Raw genomic sequence first — 15,323 nt, 5'->3', positions numbered from 1 at the left:
CCTGTAGCTATTACAGGGATAAATCTAAGGAATGGTCTAAACCGGGCATTACTTGTAATTCAGCTTCAAAATTTAAGAAGATGTTTCCTTTTCCATCTTAGAGCTTTGGGAAAACATTGCTAGGGTGGATGGAGCATTAGCCAATCTTGCTAGTCGTTCTTCTATTCCTTAGATGATAGTATTTCTTTAAGGTTCCAATGGACCGCAAATAAGAGTCTTCTTACAGAAAGACTTGTTAACAATCTTTCTTATTACTTATCAGATTATTCTGCAGAGCGAGATTTTCAACATTTGTGATGCTATTGTTGATGTAATCAAGATAAATGCTAAAACATGGAGTTAGCTGTTCTGACCAGTAGGACCTTGTGGTTGAACAGGTTGGTTTCAAAGAGTAGACTTTTATCTCTTTGTTTTTAGGGAATGATTTTGTTTGGGCCTGGTCTAGATGCAGTCATTTCTACTGTGACTGGAGGAAGGAGCTTTCTTCCGTTTTTGCTCTTTCTTTAATCAAGAAACCAAAACATCCACTTCCTCTTCACAGAATCAGGAATCTTCCATATCTTCCTGTAAAAAAGAGTCTGGATTGAGTATGTAAGAAACCGCCACTGGATGATCATTCGCCTATTGTCGCAACTCAACAGATCCAGTGAACCAAATGCCTCGCAACCTTTAGCCCATTGTGACCCAATGTATATAGTGCCTTGTTGGGGACCTCGTTGTTCTCTCTGCGCTACCATTAGCAGGCTGTCCACACTCCTTATGTTGACATTACCATCACTCTGGATCAGAAGGCCAGCCGCACTGTCCAGAATTTCGGCATGGGAGAGTTCATTGTAAGGACTGTGCCGTTGTGTGGCAATTCCGTCACTAGTTGCATTGTATAGATTACCTGATTCCCACTTAGGCTATGTAGTATCCAAATCCACTTCGCTTTTCCTAGGCTAAATCAAATAGCACTCAGTTTTAGTAGCTGTGTGAGAAACAATGTTTGCAGTGATTCGTGGTTTCCTTTCCTGCACAAGATCATCCCCTCTCTCCGCCATCTTAAGTGCATCGTTGTCTTCTTGAGTGTATGGATCTCTGATTACAAGTGTAAGTCCACGAAAGTTGTTACACATCTGCTGATCTATCTTGGAGAGAAGCGCTTGTATCTCCTCCATGGTCGACTTAAACAATCTAATATTGTTTAACAGTCTTGTAGTTTCAGGCTCAGTCTTGTGTAGAAGTAAGCCGACTTTAGTGGAAGCAGGACTACTACGTATCTTGTCTCCCACAGTGCAGAGGCTCCCTCTGTTTGAAGTTGCTATACGTTGAGCTGGTCGCAATGTTCGACTCAGAGTGCCCTTTACTTTTGGACTAATTGTTGGTAATCAGCATGTAAAATTAGCTTGTTTCTTTGCTGAAAATAAATACTTTATTTAGCCATGATCTAGGAGCTTGAGAGACAAGCAGCTGGCTGCCATCGGCTGTTGGCTCAGCCCCTCTACTCAAACCTTTTTATTGCTCTAAATCTAGTGGGGACTTACAGGCCTAACTAGATTTAAAAACTCTAAACAAGTTTCTCAGGTTTCCGACTTACAATGTGCAAACAATTCTTCCTCTGGTTCTGCTAGGACAATATATATCCATGATAGATTTAAAGGATGCTTACCTTTTAATATCCCTATGCAGAAAGACCATTGCCAGTTTCTGAGGTTTGCCTTTCAGGTCAAACCATTTTGACCTGAAAGGTCTTAATTGTAGCTATACCAAAGGTCTTACCTTTGGTATAGCTACAGTGTCCAGAAATTTTACAAACGTTTTGGGATCTCTCCAATCTCTTAAAAGAGTTCAAGTTTTATTCAGTGTCTTTATACCTTAAGATACATTTGTTTAGGTTCCATTGTTACCTTTAACTGTATCTCATAAATCAAAATTTTGTTGTTTCTTCACAAGCATGATTGGAGAATCAATAAGAGTTATTTTTCTCTTCTAATCAGGGTCTCTTTACTAGGAGTAATTATCAACTTTGAAGTAAAGCACAAAACAGAGGGGTGCCTCGTGTAGATCAACCAAACAAAAGATGCACAAAGTGTAATAGCCAAAGCCAAAAGGGGTACTCACATTTGGCAATAGCACACCAAAGTACTTGTAGTAGCAGGCTGATATCTCAAGGTGTATCAGCTCACCCTCTCTCCTCGTCTGGTGATAACAACTGGATTTCAGACTGGATACAAGGCTCACATCCGTGTGACGCTCCAATAGGAAGATAAGGTGCTAGAACTATGAGTATAAAATGGTTTATTAAAAACAACACATTTAAAAACAAAAGCAGTGAGTGAAATAGGGGGGGTCCAAGTGTTACCCTCTATCTGCAACACATTTTTGGCTATAACTGCAGTTTCATCAGGCATCTAGCACCTTACACCATTCAGTGTTATTTAAATAATTTGTTAACCAATGGGCAAACATACCGTCCCTTTTGGGCATACTGAATAAACATATGTTGATCATTAAACAATCATTATTAATTATCTTCCTAAAGCGTCAAAGCATATATACACACAAGTTTAAAAAAAAATTCCCTATTATTTACACAGCTCATTATCTGTTACCAAGTGTGTTTATTTATATATATATATATATATATATATATATATATATATATATATATATATATATACACACAATTTGTAAAAACATTTACATATTATTTACACATCCCATGTCGATATGACCCAGCTGCCTGAGTTTAATGTTCTATGACATTATCATTATCGTTGTTTGTATTGAAAGTGTTGATTATTATTGTGCTCGATTTGATTGTTACATCCTAAATAAACAAACCTACCCTCTTTCTTAGATCTCATTACCTTCGCAAATATAAATCTCCCAAGTGTCTTAGATTGTGCCTAGGTGTGTTTCTTAGCGGTCATTAAAAGCCGAGTGTTTCCTAATCTGTTACATTTTTGGCAGCTCCGATCACTAGAACAATTTGGCTCAACATTAAACTCAGACAGCTGGGTAATATCAGCATGGGATTAAATAATATGTAGATGTTTTTACAAATTGTGTGTATATATAAACACACTTAGTAACAGATAATGAGCTGTGTAAATAATAGGGATTTTTTTTTTTTTTAAATTGTGTATGACGCTTTGACGCTTTAGGAAGATAACAATTAATCATGATTGTTTGATTATCAACATATGTTCATTCAGTATGCCCAAAAGGGGCGGTATGTTTTCCTATTGGTTAACAAATGATTTAAATAACACTGAATGGTGTAAGGTGCTAGATGCCCGATTAAACGGCAGTTATAGCCGAGAAACGCGTTGCAGATAGGGGGTAACACTTGGACCCCCCTATTTCACTCACTGCTTTTGTTTTTATTTTTTTTATTTTTATAAACAACTTTATACTCAAGCATAGTGCCAGCACCTTATTATCTTCCTTTGGAGCGTCACACAGATGTGAGCCTTGTATCCAATCTGAAATCCCGTTGGTACCACCAGATGAGGAGAGAGGGTGAGCTTGATACACCCTGAGATATCAGTCTGCTACTAAAAGCACATTGGTGTGCTATTGCCAAATATGAGTACCCTTTTGACTTTGGCTATTACACTTTGTGCATCTTTTGTTTGGTTGATCTACACGAGGCATCCCTCTGTTTTGTTCTTTGCTTCATAGTTCTATTCAGGATCATCTGAGAGGAGGAGAGCAACCAACATCACCCTGTGACCTGTGGGAGTGCCCATACATCTTGAACAGTGCATAGCACTGACCCCATTTTGGAACTATTATTTTAATATATATGGACATATATTTTATCTTTAAGTACTGGCCTTATCTTTAATAAGTACTGGCCTTATTGCAAGTAGGTTTGTAGGATATATTAACCTATAACCCCTGTTTTATTCTGTGCGCCCCCTCTTTCTGTTGCTTTTAGTAATTATCAACTTTAAGTTTCTCCATAATGGATCAAAGGAGATTAAAGCTTCAGTCTCTTTTCAGGCCTATACTAACTCAGTACAAAGAGGTGTTAGGTTTGAAGATAGTAGCATCAGACGCTTTTCTTTTTGCACAGTGAGACTTTAAGCTCTGATTGTCATGTTAATTATGCAATTATACTCCGTTTTCTGTAAGAATCCTTTTGGATTCCAAAGTGGGCAACCTGGACAATTGTCTTTACAGATGAAAGTCTCTCAGGGTGGGGTGCAGTATAGGGGTGAGGAGAGCACATGGAGCTGGCCTCTTCTGCTAAAATACTTTTATGCCTTTTTTTTTTTTTTTTTAATTTTTATTGAGGTTATTGCAAACTTGTTACATGTAAAATAAATTCCTTCGTTCCCAAGAGTCATGTACTTAAATTTTTAGCAAACAAGAGTCATCTATTAACAACCAGATTAAAAGAACGAGCACAAAATTAATGCAGTCACAAAATGAAATATAGCAGTATTTGCATCCCAAACAACCTATAGGATATATTACAACATTTTTCCCACAGTATTTGCTTTGCTTATTTAGATGCCATAACTTGGGAAAGAGAATCTAAAGAAAAATACCTCATTTAACTTTTAAAGGGTAAAGGGGGATATATTGATAGCTTCAATGGGTAGTCACACTTAAACATAATGTAGGGATTTGCATATGGGATCTGTGCCCCTATACTTAACCAGTAAGCTATATAGTGGGGGAAACGGAGCTTGTCATACTACAAATAAACCTAGGAGACCACTGATGGATCTTATTAATGAACCTCATTTTTATAGTTCATGAGTCACTCATGAACCCTAAAAAACTGTACAGCCTGAATGACATTTACACGAAGAGAAATATACCTATCGCACACTTATGAATGGTAGTTACATAGAGAATATATAGAAACCAAGTCTAATTCTGTTTGCATACATAGTAATTATTAACTTTAGAAGCAGGACAAATATTATAGTGGTGGTAAACCCCCTTAAGTACAATAATGAGTTTTCATTTTCACCAGACCCTACACAACTATATAACCTATGTAATAGGGACAATTATAAATATGACAAAGATAAACCCAATCTAGATGTTTATGTATATAAAATGGTTCACGTGTCTAGGGATAAAGGAAAGTAGTATTCATAGAGTTTAGCCATGAAGTCCATTGCCTGAGAGAGGCACCATCTCGGCCGCCAACAGCACCTCTCCCACCTATCTCCATACACAGAATTCTAGCAATATAAAAGTAAAAGCTGTAATATAGTTCAATTGAGCAAAAACATAGTGGGTATATCAATATAGTACACTATGGAGGTAAACCTGTTAAGCAAGGTAGTACCTATATTTGTAGTTGAATGATTTACATATAGTAACTTCCTGTAGGGCCACTCATACTGGATTGTGATTAAGTAAAAATAGGGGGAATTATGAAAAAACTGTTTTGGGTGGGGCTGTGAAAGTGTGATCTGTGCGATACGCAGATATAACACCTCAAGGTAACTTCTCATAAGTCCGCTGAAAGACAGATTACTTTAAAACCCAAGTAGTTTCTAATACACAACTTTCCCATGAGGAGCTTAAAATAAATACATACATGTCCCATCGCTTAGTACAGTACGTCCATTAAGGCGCCTCAGCAAGTGAACATCACGTGTTGTGATTCCAGCCATATAACATAGTAAATTTTAACCTTTAAAACAGAAACAGTAAAGTTGCCCTTATAATTTAAAAGGGACCAAAGTAAACATGAACACCGATTAACTTTAATATTATACATAAATGAAGACGAATAGGCCTCTAGCCCACTCCCATGCGTAGAACACACAAAGTCATGAGTCCCTCTTTCGGTCTCTTGAAGGCAATATGTGCAAGTATATACTTGCCAACAGACAAACGTGACTTCCATGGTTGTCTTTCAAAGGGCTCAGCAGCCGTAGTGGCGTTGCTCCAGGGCAAATAGGTCTTGCGCCATGTAAATCTCAGTAGATTCCTTGAAATTAAGGGCTCCCGTTGTTTTTGTGAGCAGCTGAGATTAGTTCCATCAGAGACAAGGATCACAGCTCCCTCAGGTACTGCGACATGAGCTTCATGCACGCTTATCTCTTTAGGGACACGGGAGCGAGAAACACCCGCCATGTCAGCGGTTATAGACAATCTGACAGCACCATGAGGGGTAGGTGCGTCTGTGGTTTTCTGTTCTCCCGACCGAAATCCATCTACAGACTTTTGAGGTTCTCGCTGGTGCAGGTCTCCCTTTGGCCCCATATCCTGAAAAACCGAGTGTAATAGTCCCTCTAGGCTTTGCTTCATCTCCTGGAAATGTAGATCCAGTAGAAACTGTAGGCGACTCTCCCACGCGGCCAGCGCCGCCATATTGGAACCAGTGTTAGGAAAACTCAGCAGCCTAGTAGGATCGCAGGGTAGGATTGCTCAGGAGCAAAGTCGCTGTTCTGACTCAAGAGATATAAAATTAAAAGTTTGTCAAACTGTAGTTGAAGTTTATATCCTTGTGTTAAATAGCCTCGTTTTCTTTAACCCAGAAGTCTGGGGGAGGTATGTGCGGCAGCCTCAGCCGTGTGATTCTCCATTCATTAGCCACCAGGGTCCAGTCAAACAGAGTTATACATGGCTTGCTTGGATAACATAAGTCAGGCCTGTCTTTTTATCCGCTCCCACGTTCTAGCATAGTAGGTAAAATATTTCTGACCCAGAAAATAAGGTTATATGAAAATAAAAGCCTAGTTTAGTGGAAAATAAGCAGGAGCTTCATCCGGACACATCCTGCCGCTCCAAGCATAGGCTCCGCCCCCCACTTTTATGCATTTTTAATCACTACAATTTTAACAATTCATATTTCAGGTGTAAACATCTGTGAAGCTCTATCAGAGATATATCTGATAGCTTATAGATATTTTGCAAGATCAAGGGATCCACATTTGGAGTGGAGAGATGCTCTAACAGCTCCCTGGTCATATCATCTTGCTTACATATTTCCTCCAACTGTTCTGCTGCCAGGCGTGTTAGTTCAGATCAAACTAGAGCTAGCATCAGTAATTCTGATTACTTCACCTTGGCCCTGAAGATCTTAGCTTGCGGATCTGATTGTCCTGTTGTTCTCCGTGGTCTTTCCCACTAAGACTCGTCTCACTGTATCAAGGTCCTGTCTATCATTAAGATCTCATGTCTCTCAATTTGAGGGCTTGGAGTTTATTTTTCTGATGTTGTAGCTTAAACCTTATTTCAGGGGGGGCGTGTGTGAATTGCAATCCAGATTGGTCTCACTTTCCAGAGCTCCGGCTGAATCTCTTATAACCCGCCGGTTAAAGGAGTCTTCCTACAGCAAACTCATATAATACTCATATCTGAGTATATTGGGGTAATCCTTTTATCTCGCCACATGCTGTATTTTTTATCCTGGAGCTAGGAACCAGACTACAAGGGAACTAGCGTGGCGGCACACAATAGGCGACGCCTCCCCCCGCGGTAATCCGAGGTGCCTTGTCCTAACTAGCCAAACTGATTCACAAGCACTGCCTTTATCAATACTATTTACAAGACAGTTAAAAGAGATAACGAACGGACAATGGATGTCCCCTGCGAAGGAAATAGACCCAAAAAGCATCCTTGGTGCGAACTGGCACTCAAGTTACTCCTGCTGAAAATGTAGAAACAATCTCCAACGACCAGGGCTTTCAAAAGAGAGAGTCTGCATACTTGAGGATCACTTCCACCGCACAGCACAGATTTCAACACAACATGGCACCCCCGGTGATGCAGAGGAAAGCCCTAACAACAACAATGAAAGTACACAGCTCACAGAGCACAACGCTATTGATCACAGAGTTAGAAGGCATACAGAGCAAACTTCTGAGGAGAGGAAATCTTCTAGTACAAATTACAACCACATAGGAGTCGGGGGGACCTTTCAAGATAATACTAATGAAAACTGGACAAGCTTCTCACTCGCATCCACAGACCCATTGAGCACCAGCGGAGCAACTGATAACCAGCTTAAGATACCATATAATTTGCATGACAACTTGCATCTTGTGAACTCTCCTGGAGGGACACTAGGGAAAGTCAAACCGGGACTCACTCAGTTATTGATGCAATGTGATAACTATCTGCAGGGCAGTATTAAAGTCCAGATATTCTCCATCTCACAGTCAAGCCAAGGAGCCGAAAAGCTTTTAAACCATGATACCTTCACTAATTGTATTTAAGAAAAGTTAGCAATGTATATGAGATATCGGACTGCATTTCACATTGTTGGTAGTATTTTTCATACGTTAGTACGCATATATTTTAGATGGTTCGTTTGAATACGTTTATATGCCTTGAGTTCTATTTCAACCTTGCAGCCGTGCAGCACCACTAGATCCCACATGTTTTTATTGCTATATCGTATGGTACACTTGGCTTCCATTGCTGCACTTTTATTAATACTCGTAATGCAGGCACTGATAATGTCTCGCTCCTATATTTGATATAACTGCATGTCTTCCCTGGGAGTAAGTGGGGGGGGCCCTGGTGGGACACTTATTACAAAAATATTGCACCGTGGGACATGCTACCATCACCCTTATTTGTAAGCACAATATGCTGACTGCTTCTCCCTCATGGCCAGCGGCCAGGGCCATGGGAGAGACATAAGTAAGATATGCCATATGCTTGGCAAAGGGATATAAGCTTTAGTTAACACCTAAGCTTTAGTTAACACCTAGAGTATTATATGAGAAAATATACCGTAATACAGTGGAAGCTACAACCATACACATAATCTGCTTATGGCATATAAAGATATATATATATATATATATATATATATATATATATATATATATATATATATATATAAAATTAGATTTGGAATCTAACACACAATAATTTCTCTATCACTTTATATGGTATGTATTCCCTCTAATACTAAATGTAGAGTTAATACCCTCTTGATTGTTGCCAGTTGGTTTAGTTTAGGCTTTTTTCTTTAAAATGACCCCTTCATCTCTACAACATAGCAACTATAAGGATTCAAGAGTGATCCACAGTTTTATTTATGGGGACTAAAATGAGGACTTCCAGCAAAGATGTACAACCATGTCTAACATTCTAAACTTGTACTTTTGCTAAATGTATGATTTCCTTCTTAATATAAGGAGAGTCCATGGCTATATTCCTTACTGTTGGGAAATACTAAACCTAGCCACCAGGAGGCGGCAAAGACACCCCAGCCAAAGGCTTATATACCTCTCCCACTTCCCCCATCCCCCAATAATTCTTTGCCTTTCGTCACAGGAGAATGACAGAGAAGTGTCAGACGATTTCGGTGTAGTTCCTCAGGAGGGATATATGCCCTTCGATATGGAACTGGAGTTTTAAGTAGTCTTGTCAGCCTCTCAGTGAGAGCATTGACAAAAGTTAGAGTCTGGAGATGCAGGGAGAGTCTTCGTGTGAACCATCCAGACTGCCTGCTAACAGCTCCTTAAGCAATCAGTGTTGACGAGTTTCACTGTCTGCTTTTTCTTCACTCAAGTCCATGTCAGGAGCGATGCTACAAGACTGTCACACTTGAGAGGCTATGTTTCTGTTCCACAACACAGATTCTGATAAGATTGTTTCAATGTTTACATATGTTAAAAACGCTGAAGACAGGGTCACAGTGTGACTCCTTTTATTTTAATAGAATCTGGGGTCAATATCTCCTGAGGGAGGTTATTTATCAGTGGGGATTAATCAAATGTGATACTTAGATTTTATGCTGCTTTATGTGAGATTTATTGGGCTCATAAACTGTTTTATGCAGTAATGGAACACACAGGTTTTTACTTGTAGCTTGGCGCACTTTTTCTCATAGCAGGGGCGGTCCTGCCTTGGGCACCACGTGACCGGGTGTGCTCACACTTTTCGTTTTCTCTTTTCTGACAAAGCTGTTTCTCTGTTTGCCTGGGTCTAAGAGGTGGCGAGTGCCCCAGTCATTGGGAGTATAAAGGTGCCGTTTTTGTGAGAAATAAAAAGATCATTTATTCTGTGTCCTACTATGGAGGATTCTGATATGCTTGAGGGTACTCCTTATATTCCTAAAAGTAATACCTCTCTATATTGTGAGGAGGCCTTGGTATGCCCGCCCTCTCAACTATGTTCCATATGCATCAACAAGGTTATTATGTCTAAGAAGGTTAACCCCTTTAGTACTACTGAACCGTCCACCTCTGAGGACTCGCCGTCCCGTGAGGTGCATACCCTTCAGTCATCTCCCTCATCACATGCAGCTTCCCGTAGCACGCCTGATCCTCCGTCTGGAGGGAGCCTTTTACCATCAGACTTTACCGCGCAGTTAAAGATGGCAGTGTCTGAGGCTCTTAGTGCTTTACCTCGCCCTGCCAAGTGCAAGCGCAAGTGAAAGGTTAAACATAGCTATCCTGTCCAGCGGTCATCCAGTAATTTATTAGATTTGTCTGTTTTTCAAGGATGGGTCACACTTTGAGTCTTCAGAGGGTGAACTTTCTGGATCGGAGTCTGCCACCTCTAGGCCTCCGGCTGCAGAGGAGCCTGCCTTTAGATTTAAAATTGAACACTTACGTTTTCTTCTAAAGGAGGTTCTGTCGACATTAGAGGTTCCAGAGGCCAGGTTGCCTGATTAACCTTTGTTCCCTAAATTAGACAGAGTGTACGAGGACAGGATAGCACCGCTAACTTTTCCTGTACCTGTAAACATGGCGAACATTAGTAAGAACGAGTGGGATAGAATTGGATCTTCCTTTTCCTCTTTGCCTTTAAAAAAAATGATTCCCGGACTCTTAGCTGGAGTTGTGGGGTTCCGTCCCTAAGGTGGATGGTGCTATCTCCTCATTAGCCAAGCATACTACTATCCCATTTGAGGATAGCTAGTCATTCAGAGAGCCGATGGATAAGAAGATGGAAACTTTTCAGCATACGGGATACTTGTTTCAACCGACAGCAGCTGTTGCCTCGGCTGCAGGAGCTGCGGCCTACTGGTGCGACTTCTTAGTGGATTTGATCGAGGTTAAGGGTCCCCTCGATGTTATCCAAGAAAGAATTAAAGCCTTGAGAATTGCTAATTCTTTTATTTGTAATGCAAACATGCAGATTATTCGCCTGAATGCTAAGATTTCTGGTTTCTCAGTACAGACCCGAGACGTTGCAAGCTAGCTCCGGCATGTCTTGCCCACCAGACCTCCTTAAGGCCATCTGTGACTCAGTGTATGGAGGTAATTGGTCTCATGGTGTCAAGCATTGACATAATTCCCTTTGCCAGGTTCCGTCTCTGACCAATACCGCTGTGTTTGCTGAGGCAGTGAAACGGCTATCATTTGGATCTGTCTCAACAGATTTCCCTAGACAGCCAGTCAAGAATATCTCTCTTGGTGGTTCTGTCCAGATCATCATTTCTAAGACCATCCTGCGAGATTGTGACTACAGACTTGGGGTGCCAAGAAAGCACAGGGCCTGTGGTCTCAGAAGGAACGCTCCCTCCCGATCAACATTATGGAACTTCGAGCAATCTACAATGCTCTGAATGCTTGGCCTCTTCTGGGTTCGTCCCGGTTTATCAGATTCCAATCAGACAATATAACCTCGGTGGCTTACATCAACCATCAGGGGGGAACGAGAAGCTCCCTAGCAATGAGGGAAGTAGCTCGGATTCTGAAGTGGGCGGAGGCCCACAGCTGTTCGCTGTCAGCGATCCAAATTCCGTTTGTGGACAACTGGGAAGCAGATTTTCTCAGCAGACAATCCTTTCATACGGGGGAATGGTCTCTCTATTCCAAAGTGTTTGCGGAGATATGCAACATGTGTGGGATGCCGGGGATAGATCTTATGGCGTCTTATTTCAATACCAAGCTACCCAGATATGGGTCGAGATCTAATGATCCTCAGGCGGAGCTAATAGATGCATTAGCAGTGCCTTGGAGGTTCAGTCTAATCAACCTTTTTCCGCCATTACCACTCCTTCCTCAGGTTGTGGCCCGCATCAAACAGGAGCAGGCGTCAGTTATACTGGATGCTCCATCGTGGCCGCAAAGGAAGTGGTTCGCGGATCTAGTGAAGATGTCTTCTTCTCCTCCATAGAGGTTACCTATTTGCAGGGATCTGCTGGAACAAGGTCCTTTTTTTCATCAAAATCTAGATTCTCTGAGGCTGACTGTGTGGAGATTGAACGCTTAGTCCTTGCCAAGAGAGGTTTTCTGAGAGAGTTATTGATACTCTCATTTAAGCTTGTAAGCTGGTTACTCGTCGCATCTATCATAAGGTGTGGAGAACCTACTTATTCTGGTGTGAAGACCGTGGTATAAGGTTAAAGTTGCCAGGATTCTATTGTTTCTCCAGGATGGACTGGAGAAGGGTCTTTCGGCCAATTCCCTAATTCCCTGAGGGGACAGATTTCGGCCTTGTCTGTTTTACTGCACAAGAGGCTCTCGGAGCTTCCAGATGTTCAGTCTTTTGTTAAGGCTCTGATTAGGATCAGACCTGTGTTCAGATCTCCGGCTCCTCCTTGGAGTCTGAATCTGGTTCTTAAGGTTTTGCAACGGGCTCCGTTTGAGCCTATGCATGAAATTGACATTAAGGTATTGTCCTGGAAGGTTCTTTTTCTACTGGCTATTGCTTCTGCAAGCAGAGTTTCTGAGATTGCCGCTTTGCAATGTGAGCCTCCTTATCTGGTGTTCAACTCTGATAAGGCTGTCCTACGTTCTAAGTTAGGGTTTCTCCCTAAGGTCGTGTCAGGTTACAACATCAATCAAGAGATTGTGGTTCCTTCCTTTTGTCCTAATCCTCCTTCCTCATAGGAATGTTTGCTTCATAATTTGGATGTGGTTCAGGCCTTGAAGTTTTATCTTCAGGCTACTAAGGATTTTAGACAAACTTCTTCCTTGTTTGTTGCCTATTCTGGGAAAGCGTAAGGGTCAGAGGGTCTCTTCGACTTCCTTATCCTTTTGGTTGAGTAGTGTTATCCGCTTAGCTTATGACACAGTGGGACATAAACCTCCTCAGAGAATTACGGCTCATTTTACTAGAGCAGTGGCTTCCTCTTGGGCCTTTAAGAACGAGGCCTCTATTTGATTTGTAAGGCAGCTATCTGGTCCTCCTTACATACTTTTTCAAAATTTTACAAGTTTGATGTTTTTGCTTCAGCTGAAGCAGCCTTCGGGAGAGAGGTTTTGCAGGCTGTGGTGCCCTCAGATGTCCGCCCCTCTTTTTGTCACTCCCGTTATCATTCAGTGTCCTCTAGAGCTTGGGTATAAGTTTCCCAACAGTAAGGAATGAAGCCGTGGACTCTCCTTATAATAAGAAGGAAAACATAAATTATGCTTACCAGATCATTTCATTTCCTTCTGTATAAGGAGAGTCCACGGCCCCCGCCCGTGTTCTCCAATGGGCGGCGCCCTAAATTGTATTTTAGTTTTAGAATATCTTAGAATTCTTCACTTTTTTCAAAAGGGCTTGGATACAGATTTATCTCCTAGCTCTTTATAGGGTAAAATATCTAATCTTTCCATATTATACCACAAGGAAATTGCTAAACTTCCAGTCATTCAAAGCTTTGTTCAAGCTTTAGTCAGGATTAAGATCAGTTATTAATCCAATTTTGTCCTCCTTGGATGGAACCTTAATCTGTAAATCTCTTTTCAGGTCTCCCTTTTGAACCTATGCAGAGTTTTGAAATTGTTTTGGGCCTGGATGATATTGCTTCCTTTACCATAATATTCTGCCTGTAGAGTTTCTGGATTATCTGTTCTTCCTTGTAAGCCTCCTTATTTGTTTTTGTTTTTTCAACTGAATAAGGTGTTTTTTTAAGAATTACAATTGTTTATTTTCTTTGTTGTTTTCTTACCCTGGATGTTTTCTTCTTATAACTTCAAATCAAAAAATTGTAGTTTCTTCTCTTTGTCTGAATCTTCATAACCAAAATAATGGCTTTTACATATATTCGATGTAATAAGAGCCTGAAATTATATTTACATGCCACATAGAATTGTAATCAATCATCTAATTTTTTATTTATCCCTTGGTTCTTGCACAGGCCTGAAAGCCTAAGCGGTCACTTTAGCTTCTTGGCTAAAACGTTAAGACGGCTTATTTGGAGGTGGGAAAGTCTCCTTCGAATTGCGTTACAGCCTTTTCAACTAGATCAATTCCTCTTCGGGGCTTTTAAAAGTAAGGTTCCTGCTCAACATATTTACAAGGCAGCAACATGGTCTATTTTACATACCTTTAAAGGGTCACTGAACCCAAATTTTTTCTTTCGTGATTCAGATAAAGCATGCAATTTTAAGCAACTTTCTACATTACTCCTATTATCAATTTTTCATTGTTCTCTTGCTTTAAAAAAAAAAAAAAAAAAGGCATCTAAGCTAAGGAGCAAGACAATTTTTGGTTTAGAACCCCGGACAGCACTTGCTTATTGGTGGGTGAATTTATACACCACTCAGCAAGCAAAACCCAGGTTGTTCACCAAAAATGGGCCAGCATTTAAACTTACATTCTTGCTTGTCAAATAAAGATACCAAGCGAATGAAGAAAATTTGATATGAGTAAATAAGAAAGTTGCTTAAAATGGCATGCTCTATCTGAATCACATAGGAAAACATTTGGGTTCAGTGTCCCTTTAACTAAATTCTACCAATGTCTTTTTGCTCCCTCTGAAGTAGCTTGTTGGTTGGAAAGGCCTTCAGGCAGTAGTGTCTGAAATTTAGGTGCTTGCCTAATATTTGTCCCACCCAAATTACTAGTGGACTCCACAGCTTGAGAATTAGTTACCCGGAGTAATGGATTGTGGACTCACCACCTTATGAAGAAAACAAAATTTACATTTACTTGAGAAATTAATTTATTTCATGGTAATGAGAGTCCACGAGGCCTGTCCAGTTTTTTTGGTTTTTTCCTTGCGGCATTTCTACTTTGCACCTCCATTTCCCTGCTTTGTCCTTTAATACCTTTCTACTTCTCCTTGCTTGGCTATACATCAGACTAGCTTACCAGAGAGGTGGGAAGGATTAAGTATTCTTAGATCTTTGGGAATCTTTGCTTCCTCCTAGTGGCCAGGGGGTGATTTCCAGGAGCAATGGATTGTGGACTCTCACCACAATGAAAGAAATTAATTTATCAGGTAAGCATAAATTTATTTTTTATCCCACAGGGTGACAAAAAGTCCTTTAGTGCATAGCTATGCTATGTTTAGATATTATTAATTGTTAAATCCGTATAATAGTTTTGGATAAATAAGACATTGGTTATGATTGCATTATTTAATTATTTTCCTAGAAAATGTGTTGCACTTTATCCTTCTTATAGCTTGGCGAATGTGTGAACCATTTTGTGAAGTAATTAATATTGTGATATGG

The 15,323-nt window shown here is 40.4% G+C and overlaps 1 protein-coding gene across 1 annotated transcript in view; it reads left to right on the top strand.

Moving 5' to 3' along the window:
• The window catches only part of LOC128660487 (mucin-12), a 770,239-nt gene that overhangs the window by 615,067 nt on the left and 139,849 nt on the right, over positions 1 to 15,323 (top strand). The window lies entirely within an intron of this gene.

Source organism: Bombina bombina, chromosome 5, assembly GCF_027579735.1.
Source record: "Bombina bombina isolate aBomBom1 chromosome 5, aBomBom1.pri, whole genome shotgun sequence".
Taxonomy (NCBI): Eukaryota; Metazoa; Chordata; class Amphibia; order Anura; family Bombinatoridae; genus Bombina; species Bombina bombina.
The sequence above is the reverse complement of the archived record's forward strand: the minus strand, read 5'-3'. Positions and strand labels throughout refer to the sequence as shown.